Raw genomic sequence first — 27,162 nt, 5'->3', positions numbered from 1 at the left:
TTAATAGTTCGTTCTTATGTTGTACTGTTATACCACTGTCCCAGGTCAGAGGGAGGTTTGGGATCCCGCTAACATGTTTTACCCCGTCACATTATTTAAGTATATGCCTGTCCCAAGTCTGGAGCCTGTAACTCGATGGTTTTCGTTTGTTTATGTGTTACATATTTGTTTTCCGTTCATATATTTGCATAAATAAGGCCGTTAGTTTCCTCGTTTGAATTATTTTACATTGTCTTATCGGGGCCCTTTATAGCTGACTATGCGGTATGGGCTTTGCTCATTGTTGAAGGCCGTACGGTGACCTATAGTTGTTAATGTTTGTTTCATTTTGGTCTGTTTGCGGGTAGTTGTCTCATTTGCAGTCATACCACATCTTCTTTTTTATATAATATATGTATGAAAATACAGGCTAACTGGTCGCAGCAATCCATTCTTTTCTTTAAAATAGTTTTTTTTTTTTAAAATGCACGCGTGTTTTGACATTTATGTTCTCCGTGACTTCTCTAATATGCGTTGCGGAACATATTTACTATGTACCTTATGTTCCTCTATTGATAAGCTTGCGAATAAGGTATAAGACATATATGTAATTTTAAAGTGTCACAGCAATCCGTTCCTTTATCTAAAATGTCCATTCCATTATTCAAAATTGGCTATTTCTGAATTTTCAATCGAATTTTAGTATTTATGTCCTCCATAACCTATCTTACGTCATTGTGGCACATATTGTTTTATATCTATTTTGTTCTTCTATCAACAAGTTTTCAGAAGGTGTATAAAGTGTTCTGTCCGTAAGGAATGGCGGGTCGCAGCAGTCCATTATTCAAAATAAGCTATTTTTTAATGTTCACGCGTATTTCGACATTTAGGTTTTCCGTAACTCCTCTAATAGGCGTCGTGGAACATATTTATTATATACCTTTTATTACTCTTTTGGTGAGCTTCGAATGTGATATAAGATATATCTGTAAACTAAAAACAAGACAATGTATGATATTTTTTTTTCAATGTTTTGGTATATATGTAGGTCGTTTATATCGTTTATTATCATTTACAAAGAAAATTCTGTTAAAATAGATAGGGAAATCACCTCGTTTAAGCTCCGAAAGTTAAAAAAAAAAGATAAAGAGGAAAATTTCAAAGAGTGGCTTTTTTCTAGTAAATTAGTTTGAATATTTGTTGGATAGCACCAAATCGACGAGTTCCAAAATACGGCATAAAGACTAAGTACTAGTGTTACAGTCATTTTTTATTTTATTTCATTAGGCATTTTTCAATTTGAATAATTAAATATAAACTATATCATTATTTATTATTCATGATTTAACATAGAATAGTGAATAATGAACTATTTCATTATTCATTATTGAATTCTTAATAATGAAAAATGAATAATGAACATACTTCAGCGCGGTAAATATTGCACATGCATTCAATGAATGTTCTCTCATTAACCTTGTTATAGTTTATCAATCATCAAAATTTATAAACCTCGAAAAAAATCTCAAAAACCGTGAACAATAAAAGTCGTCATATCAACTTAAGGTTTTTGTTCTTTATGAAATGGAATATCTCTCCTTTAGATGTTACGACTCCCTTTTTACACCCTAATCGATTTAGAGCTGAACTATATTGATTCCAACAAAGAAAATCAGAAGATGGGTACCAAACGCATGTGTTTTGTTTTTATTTTGTCTGTTAGTTTGCTGCCTCAGTGATAAATATTTTACATCTTTATTCAATACTTACATAATTGTGTCATGCATATCAAGCGGCGTGCACAATAAGCTTCTTTTTCATAGAAAAGACAATCGTATAGGTTTAAGAAAGTTCACCAAATTATGAAGAAAGATTTTGATACTTTCTAAATAACTATGGCCAGAACGGCTTTGGGTGAGATTCCGTCTTTGGGAACGATCCACAATGCGGGGTACTAGCTCTTTATTCACACACAAGTCGGCAGTTCAATACAGTAAACATAAACAAATTGGTAAAGTCCAAATTCATTTTATTAAGTCCAAATATAAAGTATCAGTATTACAACTTAGTTATTTTAAATCAAAAACAATGTATATGAATGCGATGGAAAATCCGAACGCAGTTCATGTGCTCTTGTTGGCATATCCAAACGGAGTTCCTGAATATACATTTATCTTTCTTTAAATACCAAATAGCGTTGCTTACAACAAAGTTTGTAATGGTCATTTCGTCAACAGAAATTAGATAACAAATTGAATACGTTTATCAAAGAGAATTACGATAGGTGATCAATCTATCGGTGAAATAAATCATGTGTATACATGTATTTGATATGACCGTATAAAAGTTGCATAACGAACTTGTAACATGTTTGCATTAGCTTAAAGATTAAAAGGTTATTGACAAACAGAAATTTATGATCTTACATGTTTCAGATGTAAACAAATATTTCGGACATGTAAATTCATAGCGACTTTCGAGATCATTCTTATTATTGAATAAATTAAATACGCATGCAGTATACGAAATGTACATAATAGAAATCAATATAATTAGACAGTTTGAAATATAAAATTTAGTACCAAAATAATGTGTGACAACTTTACGTTTTATTTAGAAAATATAGTGTGTAACAAATTTAAAAGGCAATTTCACTTTGCTGAATAAGCATTTAACATTTGCACACATCAACAAGGGATATGCACCTATTTTCAGTTTATTTTAAATTTGTGTTCACCTAATATTTGTTATGATAATACAATGTGTCATTTTCAATGAAGAAACGGCCGTGTGGTACGCCAATTTCAAAATGATGTAATTAAAATGCCTACATTGCATATTAATACACTAATCAGTTTAGACAGGCAAGTGCACGGCTTGTAGAATATGGAATTTACGAAAATGTTTATTAGGTCGATGTTATTTGAATGTTACAAAATGACAATGTTATACATTTGTACTATCAATACGCAGCTCATCATAGTTTCTCTAATAATCCGCAGTGACTCTGTCTTTTCATAAGATTGACTGTAATTGCTATTTAAATCGGTTTAACTATATTAACCTTGAAACAACATCTTGTGTGTCCTAGCTAGCTATATACCTGAAGCCCAAAAGACTTCGACTTTTACTTCTAGTCTAACATCCTACAAACTGCCGTAAAATAAGTTTCATCATTAAGATTCTTGAACAGTCTATAAATACACATGGAAAAAGGTATTTTGAAATTGAAAATAAAAAACGCTCTATATTGTTTTGTGATATAAGTTATTGAAATAGGACTATTTAAACATTATTTAAACATCGCTTGAGTTTAATCGAAATAAATGTCGACTCGATAAGTTCTATTTACTGTTCCCGTAAACAGCATAACAACTGCGTTTATCCTCATTGTTTTCAACACATAACCTGGGTAAAGTCTCTTTTTTATTACTGTGCTATAATATGGATAATGCACAGTAAAAGTGTGCATAAACTACATCAGATATTTTGCACAGTGTAAAATACTCTGACCTGTAGGAGCAGACCCTGGATTTTGAAAGGTGTGTAATTCCATTTGATTTAAAAAAAAAAAACAAAAAAAAAAACAAAAAAAAAAAACAACATCATCGTGTGTAGCGAGACTAGCAAAATTTTTGACAATTTTACGATTAAACACTGTATTTGTTTTCCATTCAATAGGTGGGAACTTAATGTATGATTTATTTTTGTATTCAATGTAAATCCAAATCAGTGTTTAAAAGTCCAACCGATAAAAACACATTTTTTTTTGGTAATCTCTGGCAAAACTGTGATGTATATCTATGAAATGCAACTTATCTTAACTCAATAACCCTGTCAATTTTGATTTTTCTAACATATTCAAAAATTACACCAAACCGAACTAAAACTGTAGGTCTGGAGATGTAGATTATACGTCAATAGGACAGCAATCGTACAACAAACACAAGTTAAGGACATATATAGGGGGCAACATATAGTAGTATTCAACAATAGAGGTCTCTACACAATTTCGTCACTTTTTTATATAAAAATTGAGTATAAATTTAACAGAAACGATAAAAAAAATCTACCATTAAATCGAATCCAGTTATCTTAAAACAATGTTTATTTATTATTATACAAATACTTTATCATATCTTATCCAAAAAAAAGGAGGCTAGTCTCTAAGGTTAAAAAGAAAATACGGCGTTGCATTACTTTTTTCATGTGTATATATTCATTGATTTTGAAATACAAAACACATAAAAAAAAATCATGATTTAGAAAGTTCCACCATCATTATATATATATATATATTAGACGGCATGCAAAAACGTGAAAAAGACACCACAATACTGACAGTGACAAATGGGCGTCTAACGTTCAGTGTCAAATATTGTGTACAAAAATGGAGGAAATCTGATAGAAAGATACAGGAAATGTGATATGATAGTCAAATTGACAACTCACAGGACTTTCATGAGTAGTCAATGTTGTTAAACACACCCGTAGAAGCAATGGGCTGTCACTATTTGACCTTCAACCAAGAACAAACCACAAACAATACAGATTGCATGCTATTAAAATCCAAACATGAACAAATGCTATGGATACAAATTAATTGCACCAGATGCAATTTTCGTCAAGATATGTCTATTGCAGTGTTGCTGATCTATACAATGTACTATGTATATGCATTCAGTTATCGCATCTCAAATTTATTCGTTCATAGTGTGTTAATTTACGTATTTTGATTGAGTCAAGCTTTCCAATTGATATTTTATCGCGTGTTTTTCTATGTTGTGACTATTGTCTCAGTAATAAGGAGAAGGTTTTGTACGTTTAATCCCGCTTCAAATGTTTGCACCTGTCCTCAGTCATGAATCTGATGTACAGTAGTTGTCGTTTGTTGATGTAATTATACGTGTTTTTCGTTTCTCGTTCTTGTTATATAGATTAGATCGTTGGTTTTCTGGTTTGAATGGTTTAACACTTGTAACTGTGGGGCCCTTTATAGCTTGTTGTTCGACAAGAGCCAATGCTCCGTGTTGAAGGCCGTACATTAACCTATAATGGTTTACTTTTATAAATTATTATTTGGATGGAGTGTTGTCTTATTGGCACTCATACCACATCTTCCTATTACCTAAATACCGGCTGGTTTTGATAAGTCATTAGATGTGCGATCATATGTGTTTTTTGACATTCTTTACTTCAAGTATAATATCTTGTACTCTTTTAGATTATTATTTCGCACTGGAAATGTAAGACTATATATACTTGCAAGTGCAAAAAGTCCATAATCAATAATATATTTATTATGTTTTTTAGTGCTCGCTTTTATGATAATCAGGTCTTTTAATATTTTTATTGACAAAGGGCTTGGTTTTCAAAAATATCTTTTGACTGAGCCATGTCTTATGATAGCTGTAGGACATGCCATAGTCATAAGATTTGTTTTCAAAACTGTCCAAAGTTACGATATGTCATAACATTTTTCGTAAATCTTAAATTGAGAATTGAAGAATTGAAGAGTTTTCCCGATATGACTGACCCGTCTGGTGATGGCCTTATGGTTATCAACTAAAATGTAAGTTACTTTCGGTGATTATTTTCATGTTAATTATGATAGAAATAATAGTTGTGTTGCTCAGTCGGCTAAATAGTAAAGATTTGTTTTTCTCCACTTCGTCAATTAAAATTTGGATTTCCTGCTACGTAAATCTTAGACTATTTTTCTTACCCATGATTTTGTATATAATAACTATACATATTATATCTTTCCTTATTTAGTACTTTATAAACGTTTTTTGCGCGGCATTTCGTTAAGTACAAATGTAGGTACTCGATGTACGAGTCGTTATATATATTCAGATAATCATTCCGGTTCGAAAAAACATGAACGCAGAGTCGTAAATAATGAGAATGGTCATTTTTTTATTTGTTTTTGTCTATTTAAACCAAAGGAAATGTGTCCCTAAGTCATGACAGCCATACGAGCATCATGCACAGGTATGACTACGTATCTTAGGACAGCTTTGATATACAATGACATATCATATTTTCTCGGATACAAGAAATGGTATAATCAGGACTTTGGAAAGGAGACGTAGAATAGAATCTTTCGGCTAGCGGAGCAAAGCAAAAACATTACTAACCCTTTATTGGCCGAAACATAAATTAGCACATATTTGACGGTTTGTTACGTGAACATATAGTGTAAAAGTGAAGTTAAATAGACAATAAATATAATATAAGTGTCTTTAAATATTAGCTGTATTTGTACGAGGCTAAGAAACAGGTGTAATGCGAGCATAAGCAGGCTATTTCTTCTGTTTCGAGCCGAGTACAAATACCGCTGATATTTTAAGACACTGAACAGTTATTGACTTTATCCTGAAATTAATTCTGTTATTGTTTGTCTTTTGAATGACACAAGCAATCACTTTATTTTGCATTTATTTTCGATTTGAAATCTCCTGAGGCAAGAGTAGTAAAATTAAATCACATATTCAGCTGGAGATTGGTTATCAAAAAAAGAATCTGGAATGGTCAACAATAATACATCGCTCAAGGTGAATAGTTATCTCTTTTACTTTAATTTATTTCGAAAAACTAAGGATTTTCCTATCCCAGACATAGATTACTTTAGCCGTATTTGGCACGACTTTTTTTGAATTTTAAATCCTCAATGCTCTTCAACTTTGTACATTTTTGTACTTGTTTGGCTTTTTAAATATTTTTTATCTGAGCGTCACTGATGAGTCTTATGTAGGCGAAACGTGCGTCTGGGTACTAAGTTATAATCCTGGTACTTTTGATAACTATTAACATAACAACTTATTTTAACAGTAGAAACAAATAACAAAACATTGTCCAATTTGAAACAGAAGTGTATGAGTTGTCTTACGCTTCAGACTTGACATTCACTAAACATGCATGCTAAAATTTACATGGTTGATTTTGTTACACATTCAAGTTTTGAAATCGACAATTGTCATCTGCTGTTCGTGTGTGTATGTTATCACAAAATTGGGGTAATTCGTATTGCTCTTATGCAATGTTTGAAAACAAACACAACGTATAAAAGTAATCATTAATTCGCATAAGGTCAAACAATACGTCATTGGAATGCGACTGCAATACACATTCTGAGGTCACGCAGGTTCATACAATACTCAGTCCATCAGTGGGCGGAGCTTTACAGCAATATCTGTATAGTATACAGATACAAGATAGCGATATATGTAGGGCTGTAGGCTGTATCTGTATAGTAAAATAATTTTATTAGGGTAAAAATCATTGCAAGAACATGAAAGCAGAAATGTACACGTGCATAGTATATTTTACAAAACAGTGTGGACTATTCAACCTGTAGTGCTGTACCGCACAAGTAGTTCCTGTGAAATCAAAGTACTAGTAGGCTAACCGTTGGAAGGTCTAAACATATAACATATAAACACTTGTTGAAATCTAAACACTTGTTTAAATCTAAACATGTTTAGATGCTAAACGCGTTTCAAAACGTACACAGAAAAAGTGTTTAGATAAGTGTTTAGGATCTAAACACTGTTTTTACAGTGTAGGACACAATATTGCAGGATAAAACCGGATCACTATCCTAGTCAAGTCGAAGGAGAGATGACTATAATTGCAACGGTGACTGACGTTTGTTGTAAGATTAATTAGCATAACCTCACAGTTTTCTTGTTGTAAACAAGATTTACGGTCATTTAATGAAATGTAAGATACGACCGCGACTTAAATAAAGAAAGACAAACAAGCATTTTTTATTCAAATGTACGGTTGAAATGTTTCACCCAACAAGGGAAATGAGTGGTTCAATATCAATCAAAGGCTTTATACGAATGAGTCTTAAATGACAATTAAGTTGTGAATGACGGTTGAGAAAGGGGGATTCCCAGTAGGCAAGTTGCAGTCGGTCCTTGCAAAAAGGACTCAGTATAACATTTCGGCGAAACAGATTTTCCGGTTACAGTCATATCCTGTTAAAAACATTAAGGAAAAGAAGAAAAGTAATTCAAAAACCAACAAATGTTAAGGCACGTACCATTTGATTTTTAGGGGGATTGCCTGGGATTTACATGCGAAAAAAAAATACGTTGGTCTTCTTTTATAAAAATAGTAAAAATAAAAATTCAAATAATGAATTTGTTTGAAATTAATTTTGTCTTATAGAAAAACAAATGGACTAGATTACTGTTTTCAACCAAGGTACAATCATAGTTGTTTCAAAAACAAACAAGTTCAAAATTATCCCTACCCTTTCCTCTCCTTCCCCTCTGAGAAAATCAAATGGTCCGTACTATTGACTTTTAATTTAAAATAATAAATTAATAAATTTAATAAAAGGAATTACTGACTGGGGATTATTATCAATCAGGCACAAATGGACTGGGGCGTGTGGGGTTAAACATGTTTTGTATGTAAATACTTAAGCTGTGGAACATTTTGTTATCATGTGACTGTAATAGAGTATTACCTTCTGTTGGGTGGAATTGTGAAATAGGGGTCAATACGTCCTTGTTCCATCCTTTGTCGCTTTAAAGGCATCAAGCCTGTCATTTTTAACCTAAGCAATCCTGAGTATTCGAGCGTCACTTGTGAGTCTTTTGTAGACGAAACACGCGTCTGGCGTATATACAAAATTTAGTCCTGGTATCTATGATGAGTTTATTAACTTTAATAATGACCGAGGGACGTTGGTCAACTCCACGGTGGCAATTTGCCAAATCATGTTACGTTGAAATATTAATCAATAATTTATTACACGTAAATAGAAACAAACAAATTATTTATATATAACGAATTGTCCCATACAAAATAGATATACGTGAAATGACAAGGTTAACAACGATATCTAGTGGGATTAATTATAGTATAGTCCTAATAAAAAGAAAAGTGCAAGTAAGAGGTGCGTACACCCTCTACGGCCCTCGTGATCTGCCACTGGTTATTCTGCCTAGTACCCGCAGTCATTCAGGGGCTTTGCTGGTTATTTATTTAGTGGTTTCTATAGTTAAGTAAACAATGTATTGTTCTGAGACCATCCTAAGACACGTCCTAGTTATATGACAGTTTCGTTGACACAGCCACAGATGTATTATAATTCTTCGGTCAATGTAAGCCCACGACGCAAAGACTCGAGGACTGACACAGATCCCTCTGCTGATAAATAGTTTATTAGATAGTTTATTTCTCATGAAACCATGAATGTACAAAGGTTATCCCATAATTTATCTGGGAAATGCCACGTAATAATCTGATAGTATAGAAGAATGAAAAATAGGTTTCTACCAGGTCGCCCCAACTGAGTGCGTGCTTGGGATCGGGTTGCAAATACCAATAGCCGACCAAGAACGACCCTAGTACTTCATACGTATACGTGCAAAGCATTCACGTTACTAAAAGATTACCAGAGTCGAGCGACGTTAACTAAAAATATAATTGACTACTTTTGAAATAAAAATAATTTGGCCATGGCCAATCATCTAAGTTTAAACATTTCAAATATGTGACTCTGGATTCGTCGTACATCAAATTAACGTCAAGGTTAACACAGATATAATTGTTTACAAACCTTATCTAACCTTGAGCTATATATGGTCTGCTGTGAATAATACAAAAGGAATCATGAGTATACCTCCTGTAAGCAAAGCTTTAGGTGTGTATACGAATCACCATGTCCATCCATTCGTGTGTCCGTGTCCATCTGTCATTTGGTCTGCATGTCTGTTAATTTGTCTGGTAAACGCAGCTCCTCCGTAACGAATGGTTTGGTATAGAAGGATGGACGGTTATAGTACAAGACATGAGGATGTGCATAGAGTAGTGCGGAATTGGGGAATGCTATTGTGAGTAGACTTACAATTATAGTTTCAGCTTCCTTATTGTGAACATTACATTTTCTATGGATGAAGTTCCTTTATATGGAGGAAATATCCAAATTGATTTCATGTTATGAAGTTTACATGATTTATGTGGTAGAGGGTTGCTGCTTACAAAGAAGCTCATAAAACCTAGGATATCGACCAGATAAAATTGCAGTCCTGCCTTGACTGATTTACGGACCCATCACGAGTTGGTTGAACATTAGGGGATATCTGAGACACGGATATTTTCCAAGTGTTGATACCACATTCCTCTGTAATCTTTCTCAAGTATGACATCACTTAGAATGCTCGAGACTTGTCAGCTGAATTAAACATGACCATCAAGACTAGTGTCACATGTGGAGCAGGATCTGCTAACCCTTTAGGGGCATCTAAGACCTCTTCCAGTATTTGTTAGGTATTTGTTGATCCTTAGGTTTCTGTGTAGTGCTTTGAAGACTGGCGCTGGTCTTTTTTTATTGTTTGATTTTTTTCTATGACGTGTGTGCGATGTTAGTTTGTCTTCTGGTAATGAGTTTGATTGTCCCTTTGTTATAATGCATAAAAGCAAATTCCAAATACTTTACATAACAATATAAGCTGAGTATTGTAGTTGCCCTTATAGAAACATACACTATTGTTGTTCAAATAAGAAAAGACAACCCGAAACAAAGATAGAGATATGAAACAGCCACATGAAGTACTCTGGATTTATACTTCCCTATTCAAAATTCAACTCAATTATATATATTCTAGTATATAGGGTTCGGTAGGTGCATTAAAACCCTCAGAATCCGTGTTTTGGCGCTCGCCTATAGATAATTACAATATTGGGCAAAATTCAGAATGAAAACAAGACTAGAGGTTCTACAGAAAGAAAAACATCTAAATCATATCCTGAATTTGCTTTTGCTTAGATAACCCATTTCAAAAATGTTTAAAAAATTTACATTGAAGCAGAAACTTAACTTAACTTGGGATTTAGCATATATGCTGATAGAGAGGTAGCATTTAATATATATACCACTGTTATTGTAAATTAGATTTACAGGCGGAAAGACAGGGATATAAAAAAATAAGCCCCGCTGACAATTTGTCACGGAAACATTAAAATAGAGTCGATTTAAGCCAGGGTTACACATTCACGATTTTTAATTTAGATTTTTACTGTTGTCCTTGACAGGACAATTCTAGATTCGAATTTGTCCCAAGTCTGATTAAGATCCTGTGAATTGTAACTGAAAATTGAAACGTTTACGCGGCGTTCACACAGTGCCGATTATTGCTCCCGTTTGAAATCAGACATCGTTTAAACACGAAAAGTAAAAAAGTCGGATTCCACAATGATCTGGAGTGTCCTTTTTTTGGCTAAATGCTGTTGTAAACGTTCGAAATTAATTCGTTACATATTCGAACGGATCGAAGCACCCCAAATAGTTAGATGCGTCTCGTAACATTCGGGAACACTCATCCGATTTTGTCTAGTCGGATTACAATCTTGATTATGTCACGACAGACTCTGCTGTATCGGATCAAAATCGTAACAATGTTCTGAGTTACAATGTAGACTTTGTCCTATGGACCGGGCATGATCTGGTGCGATTTGTCATTGCTATGTTTTGCCGGTTGAATCCACATCCTGAATACGAACCGTCTGTGACGAAACCGTTCCGGAACAGTCCCGTTATTAATACGAAATTAGCAATAGGACCCTCGTCTGAATCCTGAAAATTACAGAACACGATATGAGTCTATACAAAGCCGTTTGAAATGTTGTCCAGCAAACTGTGATAGGGTTGTGTTCCGACAGTACCTGATCATCCCAAATATAGAGACAGTTTTCTAACGGATATCTTCCATCAGCGTCGGTTCACTGTCTGGTCACTGTCTGATGTCTGTTGCGTCGCATACAGCTTAATAGGGACGCTGTCGAGATATATTCGGTCGTTTTTAACCATGGGAAAGATGCAAATCGGACTAAAATCGGATGGAGGACGGGATAATCGGTACAAGTTTGGATGGAAAATATTTGTTTTGACGCTTCCAGAACAAACTGATTGTTGTTGTGATTAAATGAAGGTTTTTCAAGTTTTAATAAAAGTTTTAATTTTAAACAGGACGGACGTACAAATCGTGAATGTGTGATCCAGCGTGTTAAGTAGACGCGTGACCTACATGTAGCTGGGTGTACTTTGGCGAACTCTCTGGAAATATGACATACGGAAGATTCAATGAATGAATCGTCCAAGAGATAAACAAATGTTTTTCACTGTTTATAACGCGAAAGAAAGTTAGTAAGTTTTATTTTAAGCTGACATATGATATACATAATACCAGACAACAAATGAGCACCATTCGAGAGCTCTTTAACCGACTATCGCATGTATCGAAAATGTTGCGGTTTAAATATTTTCTATAAATGTACAGGTTGTGAAATTTTCTTGTTAAAACTGGTCAGGGAATTCTTCTTGACCCTTCAGCGTGTACATTCATAAACGGTCAGTAGAACACACATGCATTTTCTTTCACGGTCATCATTCGATCAATAACCAGTTATCTATTCTAGTGAATGAAAATTTATATTTTTGATGTTATATTTTTTCTTTAAATACAAAAATGTACATCTATAATATACGTGACATAAATTTTCATTAATCGACCGTGTTGACATCTTTTTGCGCAATTTTCTATTTAAGTAGACAATCATCCCTAAATTTTATTTGTATAAAATCAATTTCACCACGATGCAAGGCCAGCAAGTTATATGATTAGTGCACTAAAGTTTAACATTTACCTGTCAACTACTACAATTAACTACTCTATCATTTAACAAAAGGGCAATTGTAAGGTCTTTATTTTAATACAAATCGTTCTAAATCTCATTCTGTAATATATTATAGACTTTATTTGTAGCATGCAGATATCAAATTAAAATTGTAAACCAGATATGGAAAAGTCATTGTTCGTTTATATCTACAGAAACACGGCACTCCAATAACTATTTACGTTGTTTGGAGAATTAACAAGTTTAACAATGTTTCATTTGGAGATAACTTACGAGACCAACACACTTCTTATTTTTAAGAGTTCAGTAATCTTAATTCAGACCAGAAGTGTAAAAAATGAGAATAGACCGAATTATATCATGACTTTCTCTGAAAATTGAAAATTTATTTTTTCAAACAAAAATTGGTAAAAAATCTAAACCAGGAAAATGTTGTTTTTTTATTATTATTTACTATTATTTTCGGAAAAAAGTTTTTTTTTTAGGAAAACGCAAATTCTTATAAAAATCAAAGCAAAAAACAAGAAAAAAACACTTATGAATTCTTCAAATAAAATAATATGCAAACATAGTTTTTGCTCTTATCATTCTTAAAACATAACCAATGTATTGTCGCCCTAGGCTCCACTGATACAGTTCCGGGCTCTGCCAATAACACCCACGTCTCGTTAAGGTCAACTCATTTAGATATTTAAAAATAAAATCTAGACCATTAGTCCGATCTGTAAATGTATCAACTGTATATTACAGTGTGGGAAGCTGGGGACGGAACTGTATGGTTTTCTAATAGTTTGGTTATTCGGGAGACTGTCAAGCGGGGCTCCGACATATGACATATGAAGCTGCTTGATGAAAATTTTTATGAAATTCATCTTACTGTTTAACGTTTCTGCTTCAAGTTTCGGTAGCTAAAACATTCAACATATAAATATGAATCAATCAAATGGTAAAAAAAAAATATCCATCCTAACGTGTTCTTTAGGATGGAGGAGCTCCGAGTAAAACGATCGAAACTGCCACACAAAAGCGATACAAAATGTCAAAAAAACATCAAGAAAACAATCGTTACTACCAGAATGTTCACGTGTACCATTTCTGGTATATTATAGTCTTACCTGTCTTGATGATTTAAAACCATTGTCGCAGTAAAAACCCAAATACATTATTTTTATCCATGTCGAATAGTTTTCTTGAATCGCTTGCGATCTAACTGTACAATCACTTGAAACTTTCCTGTACAATCACTTGAGAGCTTTACTCTGCAATCGTTGGCAAACTATACTACCCATACTATACTTCTATACTGGTTCATAAAAGTTTTAATCAAGCAACTTGTTTTTTGTCGAATGTCGGAACCCCGCTTGACATGTAGTCTCCCGAATTACCAAAATATTTAAAAACCGTACACTGTGTATATACTTTCCAATGGTTACATTTTGACTGATAGTTAGATTGTACGGCAGTATGTTTCCCCTTGTTTTGATTATGGTCGAATTATACCAGTCTTTTTTGTTTTGTTTCAGAATTGCAGGGCAATATACAGTTACTGATCTTTTATGAACACAACGATTAGAATTAAAATACACATAGGTAGAAAAGGTAGGAAAAAGCGATCGTCAACTGAACTTTTTGTTCAGTATTTAGGAATGATATATATACTAGCCACAAAAGAAACGATACCTGATTTTTATAAAAAATATCTACTTTATTTTTCAACAATATTGTTTTTGTTTTGTATTTTATGAAACAATAACATCAAAGCACACAAACTTAATAAAGATAACAAATCAAAAATAATTTTCCTTATTGCACGGACTGTTGAAGTTGTTGTTGTCAAAACCAAAAGTTGAAGAGTAAATATCGCGTATGGCCACCTCTTGCGTCGATAAAAGCAGTCAATCGCCGACGCATTGATCCAAGTAATCGTTAAGAATAAATGCTTGTTGAATGTTATTTCACTCTCCCACTAAAGCGGCTCGTAGCTGGTTGACTGACTCTGGTGGTTGATGACGTCTGCGAAAACGTTTATCAAGTTCATCCCATAAATGTTCAATGGGTGATAGATTTGGTGATAAAGCTGGCCATGGAAGAATGTCAATGTTATTTTGTCCAAGATATTGTGTTGATACACGTGCCACGTGGCACCTAGCATTGTCCTGTTGGAAACTATGCCGATTTCTATGCCTTGCAATGAATGGTTGTACAATGGGAGAGAGAAATATATCACGATAACGAACTCCAGTAAGGCTTTCGTTAATGAATGTCAAGTCAGTTCGTCCACAATGCGTGATTCCTGCATGCCCAAACCATCACACCACCACCACCAAAGCGATCACATTCATGTACACACGCGTCTGCATAACGTTCATTTTGACGTCGGTTCACTCTCATTCTGCAATCACTTCTACGTAAGAGAAATCTTGACTCATCGCTAATAATGACGTTTTGCCACCTTACACGATTCCAATACAAATGTGCATTTGCCCAATGTAGGCGTGCAGTTCGATGACACTGTTTTAGAATGGCTCCTACTACTAGACGTCGTGAACGTAAACCAGCCTCTCTTAGCCTATTACGTACTGTTTGGGCTGATATCCTTGGATAATGGCTTCCAGGTGATTGTCTAGCGGTAATTGTAGCTGGTAAAAAAAGATTCCTGAGATGTGTGAATCTTATTCGACGATCTTGGCGTAACGTCGTTTCTCTTGGACGTCCACTACGTCGTCTGTCATTTGAGAACCCAGTCTGTCTTAGACGACTCATTGATCCTGTTATTGTCAATTTAGAAACACCAACGTTGTTTGCGACGTCAATATGACGCATATCTGCTTGTACCATTCCCACAGCTCTATCACGCTCATGTTTGCGAGGCATATGAAATCCCCTTTTGTGAATGTCACCTTCAATCACCTTTTGTTTACCTGTGTTGACCGGATATTTAATCACCCTCATTAAATTGAAAACCCCTGTTCGGACGGCATAAATGTGGTTCGGCTCGAATTCAAAAAGACGCTAAAATGACGTTATTGTCCGGTAAAATAAAAACAAAAGTGAAGTACCCTACAGACTTATGACTCTTTTCGAACATATAACTAGTCGCAATAAATATTATTTTGTCAATAAAAAATATTATGAAAAAATGTTGGGTATCGTTTCTTTTTTTGATTTGTATATAGATTCTACCACTGCATCGAGTGTAATACGATATTTATCCACTCGAGACAGTTACATTTTCAAATTTTAAGTCCGAGCCGCCTCAGCAAGGACTTTTAAATTGATAATTTAACTGTTGAGAGTGGATAAATATCGTATTACACGATATTTGGTGGTGGAATCTGTTTCTCTAATGATTTTCTAACATTATGCAGGCAAACATATTCTTTCTTTTCGAATGATCTGCAAAAAGATGTGTTCTTTCTATGTGACGTCGTCAGGCATGGTCGCCTTTTTCATGCCGTCACAATAGGAAATTCAGAGGAAAGCAAGAAAATTCGACGTCACAATCTGATTTTAACCAATGAAGTACTGAGATCAAACGAACCACACATTGATTAAATTTTTGGTATACAATGGGTACAGAAAGGGATAAATTGACGAAGAATTAGAGAAATATATATATATATAATTAGTTATCAAAAGTACCAGGATTATAATTTTATACGCCAGACGCGCGTTTCGTCTACATAAGACTCATCAGTGACGCTCAGATCAAAATAGTTAAAAAGCCAAATAAATACAAAGTTGAAGAGCATTGAGGATCCAAAATTCCAAAAAGTTGTGCCAAATACGGCTAAGGTTATCTACTCCTGGGGTAAGAAAATCCTTAGTTTTTCGAAAAATTCAAAGTTTTGTATACAGAAAATTTATAAAAATGACCAAATAATTGATATTCATGTCAACACCGAAGTGATGACTACTGGGCTGGTGATACCCTCGGGGACGAAACGTCCACCAGCAGTGGCATCGACCCAGTGGTGTAAATAGTTATCAAAAGTACCAGGATTATAATTTTATACGCCAGACGCGCGTTTCGTCTACATAAGACTCATCAGTGACGCTCAGATCAAAATAGTTAAAAAGCCAAATAAATACAAAGTTGAAGAGCATTGAGGATCCAAAATTCCAAAAAGTTGTGCCAAATACGGCTAAGGTTATCTACTCCTGGGGTAAGAAAATCCTTAGTTTTTCGAAAAATTCAAAGTTTTGTAAACAGAAAATTTATAAAACTGACCATATAATTGATATTCATATATAAGTAACAATAACATCTCCATGCCTTATATATCATGTACTGTAGTACGACGCTAGATTAAAACTGACGAGGAAAGGTAACACACGGCCACTGAAAGCTTTATTTTTGTAGAGCCCATGTGGCCGTGTGGTCTAGCGGGACGGCCGCAGTGCAGGCGATTTGGTGTCACGATATCACAGTAGCATGGGTTCGAATCCCGGCGAGGGAAGAACAGAATATTTGCGAATGCAAATTTACAGATCTAACATTGTTGGGTTGATGTTTAGACGAGTTGTATATATATATATATATATATTTATACATATTTATCAATTTGATCTTTTTTAGAACAAGCACTAGGCCACCGGAAGCTAAATTATTAATTCAATCTAGATGGTCTAGAAAGAGCGATCGGCAACTTGAATATTAAAAAAAACCATTATGACGGAATTTAAAAAGAAGTAGGTAGGAAAGTGCGATCTTTAAATGTACAATGTAAGTCTCTCAGTGGGGCGGGGGGGGGGGGGTGGGGGAGGGGGGGTTCATTTCTCAATAACATCAAATAAACTTATCATAGATACCAGGACTAAATTTAGTATATACGCCAGACGCGCGTTTCGTCTACAAAAGACTCATCAGTGACGCTCTAATTCAAAAATGTTTAAAAGGTCAAATAAAGTACGCAGTTGAAGAACATTGATCATTTTGGCATTCCACCTTTTCAGCTTTTTTTTCTTGATGCATCTCTACGTCATATTGTGAATGATGGAAAGGGCGATTGTTATTAATATATATATCAATATTAATTCGATATCAAGTTATTTTTATAACGCAGACAGAAATATCTGTTTCTTTTTTTAGCCATTACTTGGCGTTCATCGACTCCGTCTGTCGTCGTCGTTTCCGTCTGTCGTCGTTGTGCGTCTAGTGTATACTATTTCAAACAAAGTTCTATCAACAAATAAGTTCAATGACCAATATTGTCAATTTTCCCCTAAAGGTGTTATTGCCCTTTTAAAAAAATCACAATTTGTTTATTTAATCTGCTCCTTTGAAACTGCTGAAACAATTTCAGCCAAATTTGGGCCGAATGAGTTTCAAAGTATCTACTATAAATTTTATATTTAATTTCTTTGTCAAGAACCATAGCAACTAGGACTAAAATGGAACATATGGGTAAAGTGCATTTCTTTGATTTTGAAGAAAATAAAACAGATACAAAGATCATTTCAAAGGAAATTTTAAGTCATTGATTAATGTACTATATTGAAAAACAAACAAAAATCATAGATAAAAGAATTACAGGTGAAAGATTCAAGTTCTTGAGAGCTTCTTGTTGGTTTTTTTGTCAACTTTTATTTTTCTGTTTCATAATTGTAAAAAGAAAGTTTAATTTTTTATTCAAGTGAAAATGACACTAAATCGAAGGCGTGAAGGTGGGAAAGAGCGATCGTCAACTTAAATTTTCTTTTAAGTATGAAGTTTGTGACATAATTAACGGTTGTGGGTAGGAAAGAGCTAAGGCCTATATTTCGTCAGTAAAAGGTTTATAACACAATAACATAAAAAAAGATCATTTTTGCAGCTTTTTTTCTTTGATGCACATCACTATCCTATTTTTAATGATAGGAAAGGCGATCGGGTTTTATCTATGTTTGCGGCTAAACGTTCGATATGGAGTTGTTCTAATAACAAAGACAGCGATATGTTTTTCTTGTTTTTGCTAATAATCTTTTTTCTATGTCATAATTGAAAAAAAAACTTAGTGTGATTGGGTTTTTTTGTTTGCAAGTGAATATTAATTTACTTTAAGGTACAAAAGATCAATCAACAACTTAATTTTTACCTAGAGAATAGTTTATGTCAGGATGATTACATTATGAATATTTTGGTATTCTGCCTTTTCCAACTTTAACACACATCATTATCTTTCTTGTGACGTTCTGCTTATAAAAATGTAGACAGCGATAGTTGTATATATTTTCATGTTTCTATGTATTATTTCAACCTTTGTCTCACTCTGTGTCACAATGTGTAGTGTTCGACAAAAGGAATGTCATTCGTATGGGAATTTATGATAGAATAACAAGATATAAATCGTGTATTCGTATCTGTAATTTTATAGTCGTTATCTTTAAAGCAAATCTATAAAACTATCCTATACATTTTAAAAGTGATGGGCGATCATTGGTTAAATATGTTTGATTTGGTTTTAACCGTTTAAATCTCTGGTTTAGAGTTCTGTTAAGAATGAACACAGCGATAGTTTGTTTGTATGTTTTTTTCTACAAAAACCTCCTTTTTTGTTTTAATCGGAAGGAACATTTCGTTATGAATAACGTTTTTTTCGTCAAGAGAAAAAATACGTTTACATTTTAACAACTTAAATTTATTTTAGCAATGGACATTAATTTTGACAAAATAAAATATTCAGATAATGTTTGCTTTCCGCATTTTTCATCCAACTCTCTTTCAATTTCCAACTTCAATAGTTACACATCATTATCTTTCTTGTTAAATTCTGCTTAAGTTCGCTCTTTATTTGAGAATACTCTTTCTGGGTAGTTATTGCATGATCACTGCATTATTGTGCAAGTTAAAGACTTTGAAATATTAAACTTGCACGGAAGGTAGGAAAGTGCGATCGTCAACTGAATATTTTCTTAGTTTGGAATTTAAGAAATGATGTAAACGGTTGTACATGTACGTAAGAAAGAGCGATCTTTAGCTTCAAGTTATTCAGTAAGGGTTTCATGACACAATTACATAAATAAAAGGGCCGAAATATACCAGTGGCTTTGAAATGATTTTCAGTAACTGCAAGTACTCTCAGATCTGTACTTAGTGTCTTTATGTTATATATAAGATGTTACATGGACAATCATACCACATCTTCATTTTTTATAGTTTTTATTAGGGACAGGCCGCTGGCTGAGCAAACAAAAGGGGGGGGGGGCAATCATGCTTCGGTCATTCCATATATAATCAACCAAATTGTCATACAAAAGGTCCTACTTGGACCCGCCTTTGCCACTAAATAGTCCAATATTTCCAAAAAAGGCGTTAACCTCCAATCAATCAACCAATCTCTGAAATACATCAAGTTAATGTTTTTGGTGGGGTTCGTGTTGCTTATTATTCAGTTTTATATGTTGTGTCGTGTGTATTTTTTTTGTCAGTTTGTCTTTTTCATTTTTAGCCATGGCGTTGTCACTTTTTTCGATTTATGAATTTGACTATTTCTTTGGTATCTTTCTTCCCTCTTTTATTAATGCCTGCGTCACACTATTCCGAGTATTATATACGATGGACACCCGAATGGGAAAATTTTAAGTTCGTACGAAGTTGTTCCCGATCTCGTTAAAATATCAAAAAGAGACCGAAGCAAGAACGATGAATAACGAAGTCTATACGATGGTGTCGAAATTATATATGATAGCAAAAGATGGACATTTGAAGGTTACCGAAGACGTGTATTTAAGCTTCATATCTCAGCCGAAGCCTACACGATGGATCACGAAGGCTATGTACACGATGGATTACGAATGCTACACGATTGATTACGACGATGGTGCGAAAACAAACAAGATGCATAAAGGTAAAATACATGTATGTACATAATACATGTATGAAAACGATCAAAACGGCGTTCTACCTGTTTTGATTTTTTTATGGTACGAACATAATTTCGACAACATATCGTATCTGTACAAGGCTGCCATGCATGGGGGAAATCGATCTGTTTGTCTAATTCTTATGAAACTTAGTTTATTGTCCCCTCGCCTACTACATGTAAGTTGCGTGTAGATTAACTGTTATGGACACTCTAGAACAAAAATGCTCAAAACTTGGTATGGTGTTACTCGTTAAGAAAATCTTAAGCACTATTGACTTTAAAGTTCAAAGGTCAAGGTCACAGTGGCAGTTGTAATACATGGCAATATCACCCTTGTGGACACTCTAAAACCATTATGCTTCAAAACACATTTGGTATGTTCTTCCTCCTTGTAATGAACTGATATTTTTTACGTTCAATTTACAATTTTCTGCATGTATATGACACATATAGTGTCCATATTTTTCCCCAATATGTGATATACGAGGACATGCCAGGCTCGGCATTGCCTTGTTTGAACTGTAAAATGTGTCTACTAGTCTGAATAATCACCCATATTTATGCCCATGTTTTCTGGTCTATCTTAAAGGTAAGGTAATGCAAAACGAGCTCTTTCCAGTTGAATATCATTATAATATAGACACACGGAAGCTAAGGATGTGGGGAAATCATCAAATGCGACAAAATATGACATATAGAAAACAAAATGGTTATGGAGTAAACATTCGTGTGACAACAACTCAAACGATACATAAATAATCAGAATAACGAAGAAAAAGTTGGTTTCCCTATATACATGTACCTGCAGTGTTGGTGTACGAGGCGCATTTATGATTTTCATTATGTTACTTGATATGAAAAATTGACAAAAAATAATATAATACTTGTAAATGTAAATCCTGAGCCTGTAATAACTGCTCTTCTTGTTCTATTTGAAATAATAGAAACAATGCAGTTCCCTTTTTTTGTTAGAATCTCATAGCATCATATGATATGAGTTCCATTTTTTGTGAACGTCTTTTTTAATTGTGGTCTTAGACTGACCAGCTGTGCATATCGCGCATGGCACTTAAAATGTATTTTAGCGCGAAAATTAAGCTTACATTTTGCTGGATTTAATGCCGTCGTAGTTCCATCTTTTCGCCTTCGTACTTGTATTCGATGGCAACACGACGAGATTACGAACATGTTAAAAATTAAAAACCTTTTCCGAAGTTGTCCCAGGAGGCTTGAAAAAGTGACCAATGGTTCTACGATGGTTAAAGATGGCACCACGAATAGCCCGATCTGGAAACGATTAGTCCCGATTTAGAAAATTTCCATAATCGAGTTGCCATCGGCGTAAAAATCAGGACAGTGAGACGCGGACATAAGGGCGATCACTATAGTGATGTTTGATTTAATTTCAATAATTTTGCTATAACATAACAAAGGGTTTGCAGTTTAGCTCAAAATGAAAACAGCGATAGCATGCTTCGAAGGGCTAAGTGAGCTTTTCTCATCACTTGGCGTCATTCGTCCTGCGTCAATCGTCCTGCGTCCGTCGTCCGTCAATTTTTACAAAAATCTTCTCCTCTGAAACTACTGGGCCAAATTTAACCACTCTTGGCCACAATCATAATTGGGGTATCTAGTTACGTGTCCGATACTTGTTTGGATTGATAAATATTTTGATACGAACGTCACTGATGAGTCTTATGTAGACGAAACGCGCGTCTGGCCGGAAATATAGGGTTTTTTTTGTGTAAAAAGAGTGCAAAACATTTTTTGTAATTTGTGATAACGAATTATTTAATTGGTTAGAACGGTTTAAATTCGTTGAATTAGTAATTATCATTTTTTAGTAATTTATGATTTCTGATTAAAAATCATTTTCACAGATGTTTAGCACACCTGACCCACACTAGAATGTGAGATTTTCCCCTTAGGTTGCACCTGTTGCTGTTTTAAATAAAAAGTCTTATTCGCTGAAACAATTTGACCAAATGTTACAATATTTATACGTTATACTTTTTACCACAAAACACAATCAAACTTGTAATTGAAGAGCGTCACTTTTACAGTTCATAAGTTCATAGGTTAAGTCCTTTATTAATGGAAAAGTGATAATTCTGTCGTTTCCCTTGTCAACATTGAGTTTGCCTCAACCAATTGTTAATAAAGGAAGCTATTAAAACAAGAGTTCCAAATGGTGAAGTTGAAATCATCCCTTCGTAAATTTAACGGAAGCCATTGCAATTTGGTCAGTTAATTAGTAACAACGATTGGCCATCTGGTCAGAATGGGCAAATTATATGAAAGACTTACTGCTTAGTTTATTTCCATTTTTCTCTACATGTAGTTGTTTTAGTGGAGAAGACAAAATGTTTAAAGTTGAGAGATCTATGGACGACAGACGGACGGACGAATGAACGGACTCAAAGTGTTGACAAAGCGTTAAAAGGGAGGTACAAATGTTAATACGTATTCTAAAAGGTTTGGCAATTGTCACAATGTCACCTTTTATACAAAATGTATGTGTTCGTGCCTCAAGTTAAGAGTTTCATTAATGTCTGGAAGATTTTAATGGAGCTGTATAGATCTTCTGTGGTCACAAATTGTATTACAGCAAAACTAACGGGATGACTTCATAAACCCATCCTCTGTTTGTTATTCATAATGGTTCATATATATTTGCGTCGACTTAACAATCGATACCAGCACTGTATAAACTTTTCGACATACAATGACTAAATTAAATTTGACATACAATGACTAAATTAAATTTGACATTTCAATTAAACTGTGTATTAGTTTACTATGAACGTCGAGTTAATCAAGTACATAAGTGTTGAAAACCGTCACGCTAAATGCCTAAGAATCCCGAATAAAAAGTAATAAATCGCCATCAAAGGGACGTGTTGGTAGTTATTCTATATATTGAGGATTTTGTCAAATCATTGAAGTCGTCTGTCATTGCAGTTAAAAGAACTGATTTGAAGATATATACCTTGGATACGTAAATGTTTGAACTGAGGCGGTTGACCTTCATCGCCGAACAAGTTCCGAAAATGAAGATCGCGAGAAGGAATATACAGAGAAAAATTTGCCCCCAGTAGCAGTATTTGATCCTGTAACGAATTTAGTGTTAGATTCTAAAAGGATAAGCGTGGAGTTTTGTTTAATTAAGAGGAAAATTAAGCACGATATTTCAATCTTTCGTAACAGTTTCCGAGTTTTAAACTTATTTCTGTGGTGCATGATAATTTAAAAGGAAAAAGTTGTGAGAAACTTTTCTTGGTGTCTAAAGTTAATATACCGAAAGATACAGAATTGGTTTTGGACTATGGATAGACCTTGAGAGATAGGATTCTAGGAAACCCTTGAATGACCGGATAACTCTGTCGCTTCTAAATTAAATGTAAAATGTCAATTATCAATTGGTAAGTAGGAAGACAATAATTCATCGATTTATTTTTATATATTCAAATTCAATATTTGGTAAAATTTGTCTAGAGACTAGGTAGTAGTGGTCAGGCTAGCGCTTCGGGCACTGTCAAGAATTGAAATCTATACTTGAACAATGTTTAAAGAATGACTGTAATATCTGTTTCTTTCTAATTAAAGTTTAGATCACAAGTCATGTTTGATGTTATTTCGAATAGATACTACAGCCTACCTTAACTTATTAAGAAAGAAAAAACATTTTTAATTTCATTAAATTTTTTCGTGTCTAAAATATACGTAACAGTGGGGATTAGTGAGTGTCTGGATTGAATGTGAAACAATTTCATATATGTTTACAAAAGATCAGGAAATTTGGATATTTTATCGAAAGGTCATTTATTATTTTACTGCATGCATAAATTGATTGAATAGATCAAATTGGTAATAAATATCAATAAAGATATACATTGTATTCCAGAATTCGTCTATGCAAATCACAGGAAAATAATTAATTGGTTGCGTCAATACAAATATTCAGCGATTGTTTGTCAACAAACTTTAATATACTTTGTTCTAATAATAAACATTATGCAACTAGACAACAACAAAACATAATAATCAGGGCAAACATGTACTAGATAGAACATGAATAAGGGCTAATGGACCGGGATTCTGTTTTATACAATATAACAACTAGTTTGATTTTATATGAGGCTTCACACCAGTCCATATGGACTAATACATATAAAGGTAAACAAGGAATGCAGGATATAATAACTACCGATCGAAAGCAAGGTAAGTAAAAGGCAGTGGCTATGTTGCCGGCTCCGGACTATATGAAATACATTTTATTGAAAAAAATTATCATGAACACACATGATATATGTGGCTACTAGGTGAGATTTCTATAATCTTTTAGTCTTCGACTAGATAAAGGATAACCATACTTTCGTATGTCGAACAGTTCCACCACCAAATAATAAACGGAAAACTTAATTAACAATCCTAACACAACAACCTTATGTTCACTATTTACATTAGGATCTTTAAGTTTTAATGACTTTATACATGGGAAGTTTACAGTTTTTTTACTTTGACATGGGAAGTTTACAGATTTTTAAGACTTTTTACATACAAAGTTAAGAATATTTCTGATTTTTTACTTTAAGCAGTTTGTTTTATTTTGGTATAGTACTATTTAATGTAATAACACTTACAGAATAAATTACATAAATTCTTTTTAGATAATTCGTAATTCAGAAAAAAACTAAATTCATAGTCTTTGACCTTTAAGAATTGACCTTTATATCTTTAAAGTAATATGGCACTAATTTATTTACTGCGTATTATGAGGGTAAATAGAAAAAAAACCCGACTTATTTAATGTTAATTCACATATTCATTAACTGAGACTTTAAGATTAAATAAAAAGGATTATACTTTTGAAAATTGTATAAAGTAGACTAGATTTTCAAATGTTTGTTTTAATAATTATTCATTGCTGCAACACCCATCCTTGGACCCACTCTTCGTGCATGTTTTTTGTTTGCTTGGTCTTTCATCACCAGTTGATATCGTGCATTCTGTATAAGGAACACTGACCTTCTTGATTGGAATTTTATTTTGAGATATCAGGTCAGATGTGACTCAGTAAACAGTTTATATGCTTGTTTTGTCCATTAATACTTGTATTGTCATTTTATATGTGAGGTTTTCTTCAAGCACATCAACATTTGAGGTCAGGATGTTCTTACTTGTTCGTAAAATTGTTTGTCTTAATAAGACCGGCAAAATAGCAAAACTCTATACAAATCGCTTTTTTACCGAAGCCGATAAAATAAACCCTAACTAAGAGATGGATGTCCATCAATGTCTTTATCATTTTTATCTTTTATAGTGTGACGGTTATTTGTATATTTTATATATTCAGCTAGCCTATGTTCAAAATATTTGTTTGTGCGTACTAGGTATGTAAAGTAGATGTAAATGATAATACTATAGATTTTTTTTTCAGAGGCTATAAATTGTACATGTACAGTGACAAATGATAACAGTGTGAATGTGAAAAATTGTGAGCTCTGCACATCGTCCTCAAGCAATTTTCGTGCTAATGGCAGAATAAAGTAATTAAAATAGCTGCCAAGGTAGTGTGAATGATATGATAATGTACATGTAGTTTGGTATGAACTTTAAAGTTTTCTTGCACTAATCTTTGAAATGAAGGAGCTGAATAAGGACTACAAATTGATATAAAAATGTGTGTACACCTAAGTAATACATGTATATTCTTATGGGCCTCAGGAAAAAACAGTCCTACAGCTTACGATGTTAACCTCTTTAAATATGTAAGAAATTGTTATTATATAACATTTACAGAGTAAAAAAACAAAAACACTGAAATAAATGTAGATATTGTTTTCAAATCTATATATTATGTATATTGAAGCTCAACATTATGAAAAAATCACACAAGAGAAGAAAAACATTCAGATTACAGAAATGAACTTTGCATTATTTTCATAATTGAAAATTCTTAAAACTTAAAACTTTCTCATAAATTCTGTTGATACAATGTATACTTCACATTTTGCTGCGCTTCAACAATACTTATTTATCAGATGATTTGCATTATGTTCAGAGTATGAAGATGTAACCTGTAAGTGTTATCTATAAACTTGTATGTGGGTTTAAATGAAGAAGAGAGGAAACCCAACATCACTATTACAACCTAAAGATTTGTAAAGATCTATATTCAGTCATAAACTATCATTATAATGTTTGTTCCATTTAACGTTTCTAAATTTTTTTCTACAATTTTAATGTATCTAAAGATCTAAATTTATTTGTAGGGGGAAATCATCAGAAATTTATGTAAAGAGGAACCTCCTAAAAGAAAAGACAATTCTGAAACAAAATCAACTAATGTACAAAAGATTGATGAAACTCATCAACAAAGGACAAACAACACAAAAACCTCTTATGTTGTCCCGAAAATACGTCAGATCAAGCACAGAAATTTACTAAAGGCGAATTTTCAAAATTAATGCTGGATAGAAGCAATATGCATCTCGATATTTTGAAATATATTCAAAATTGTTCAACTACATTAAATTAATGCCAAAAGTAGGAGACCCCGCGAATAGTTGTGAGGACTATGCTGATAAAACTAGGAATTTTACTTAGGAGCAAAGATCATCAATCCTAAAATATTTATGTGACAATGTTCATCCAATCACCTTGCAACACCTTG

General features: G+C 33.5%; 1 long non-coding RNA gene across 2 annotated transcripts; it reads left to right on the top strand.

Moving 5' to 3' along the window:
* Positions 1-6,439: 6,439 nt before the first annotated feature.
* Positions 6,440-27,153, top strand: LOC134686242 (uncharacterized). 2 transcript variants are annotated; one of them, XR_010101575.1, is made up of 4 exons: positions 6,440-6,536; positions 14,163-14,238; positions 25,927-26,056; positions 26,762-27,153. It is a non-coding gene; the product is annotated as an uncharacterized LOC134686242 (long non-coding RNA). The 2 variants fall into 2 exon arrangements; XR_010101574.1 differs by lacking the exons at positions 6,440-6,536; positions 14,163-14,238 and adding an exon at positions 23,253-23,908.
* Positions 27,154-27,162: the final 9 nt, after the last annotated feature.

This window comes from Mytilus trossulus, chromosome 10, assembly GCF_036588685.1.
Source record: "Mytilus trossulus isolate FHL-02 chromosome 10, PNRI_Mtr1.1.1.hap1, whole genome shotgun sequence".
NCBI classification, from domain to species: Eukaryota; Metazoa; Mollusca; class Bivalvia; order Mytilida; family Mytilidae; genus Mytilus; species Mytilus trossulus.
Note: the sequence above shows the minus strand (reverse complement) of the source record. Positions and strands in the feature narration are given on the sequence as shown.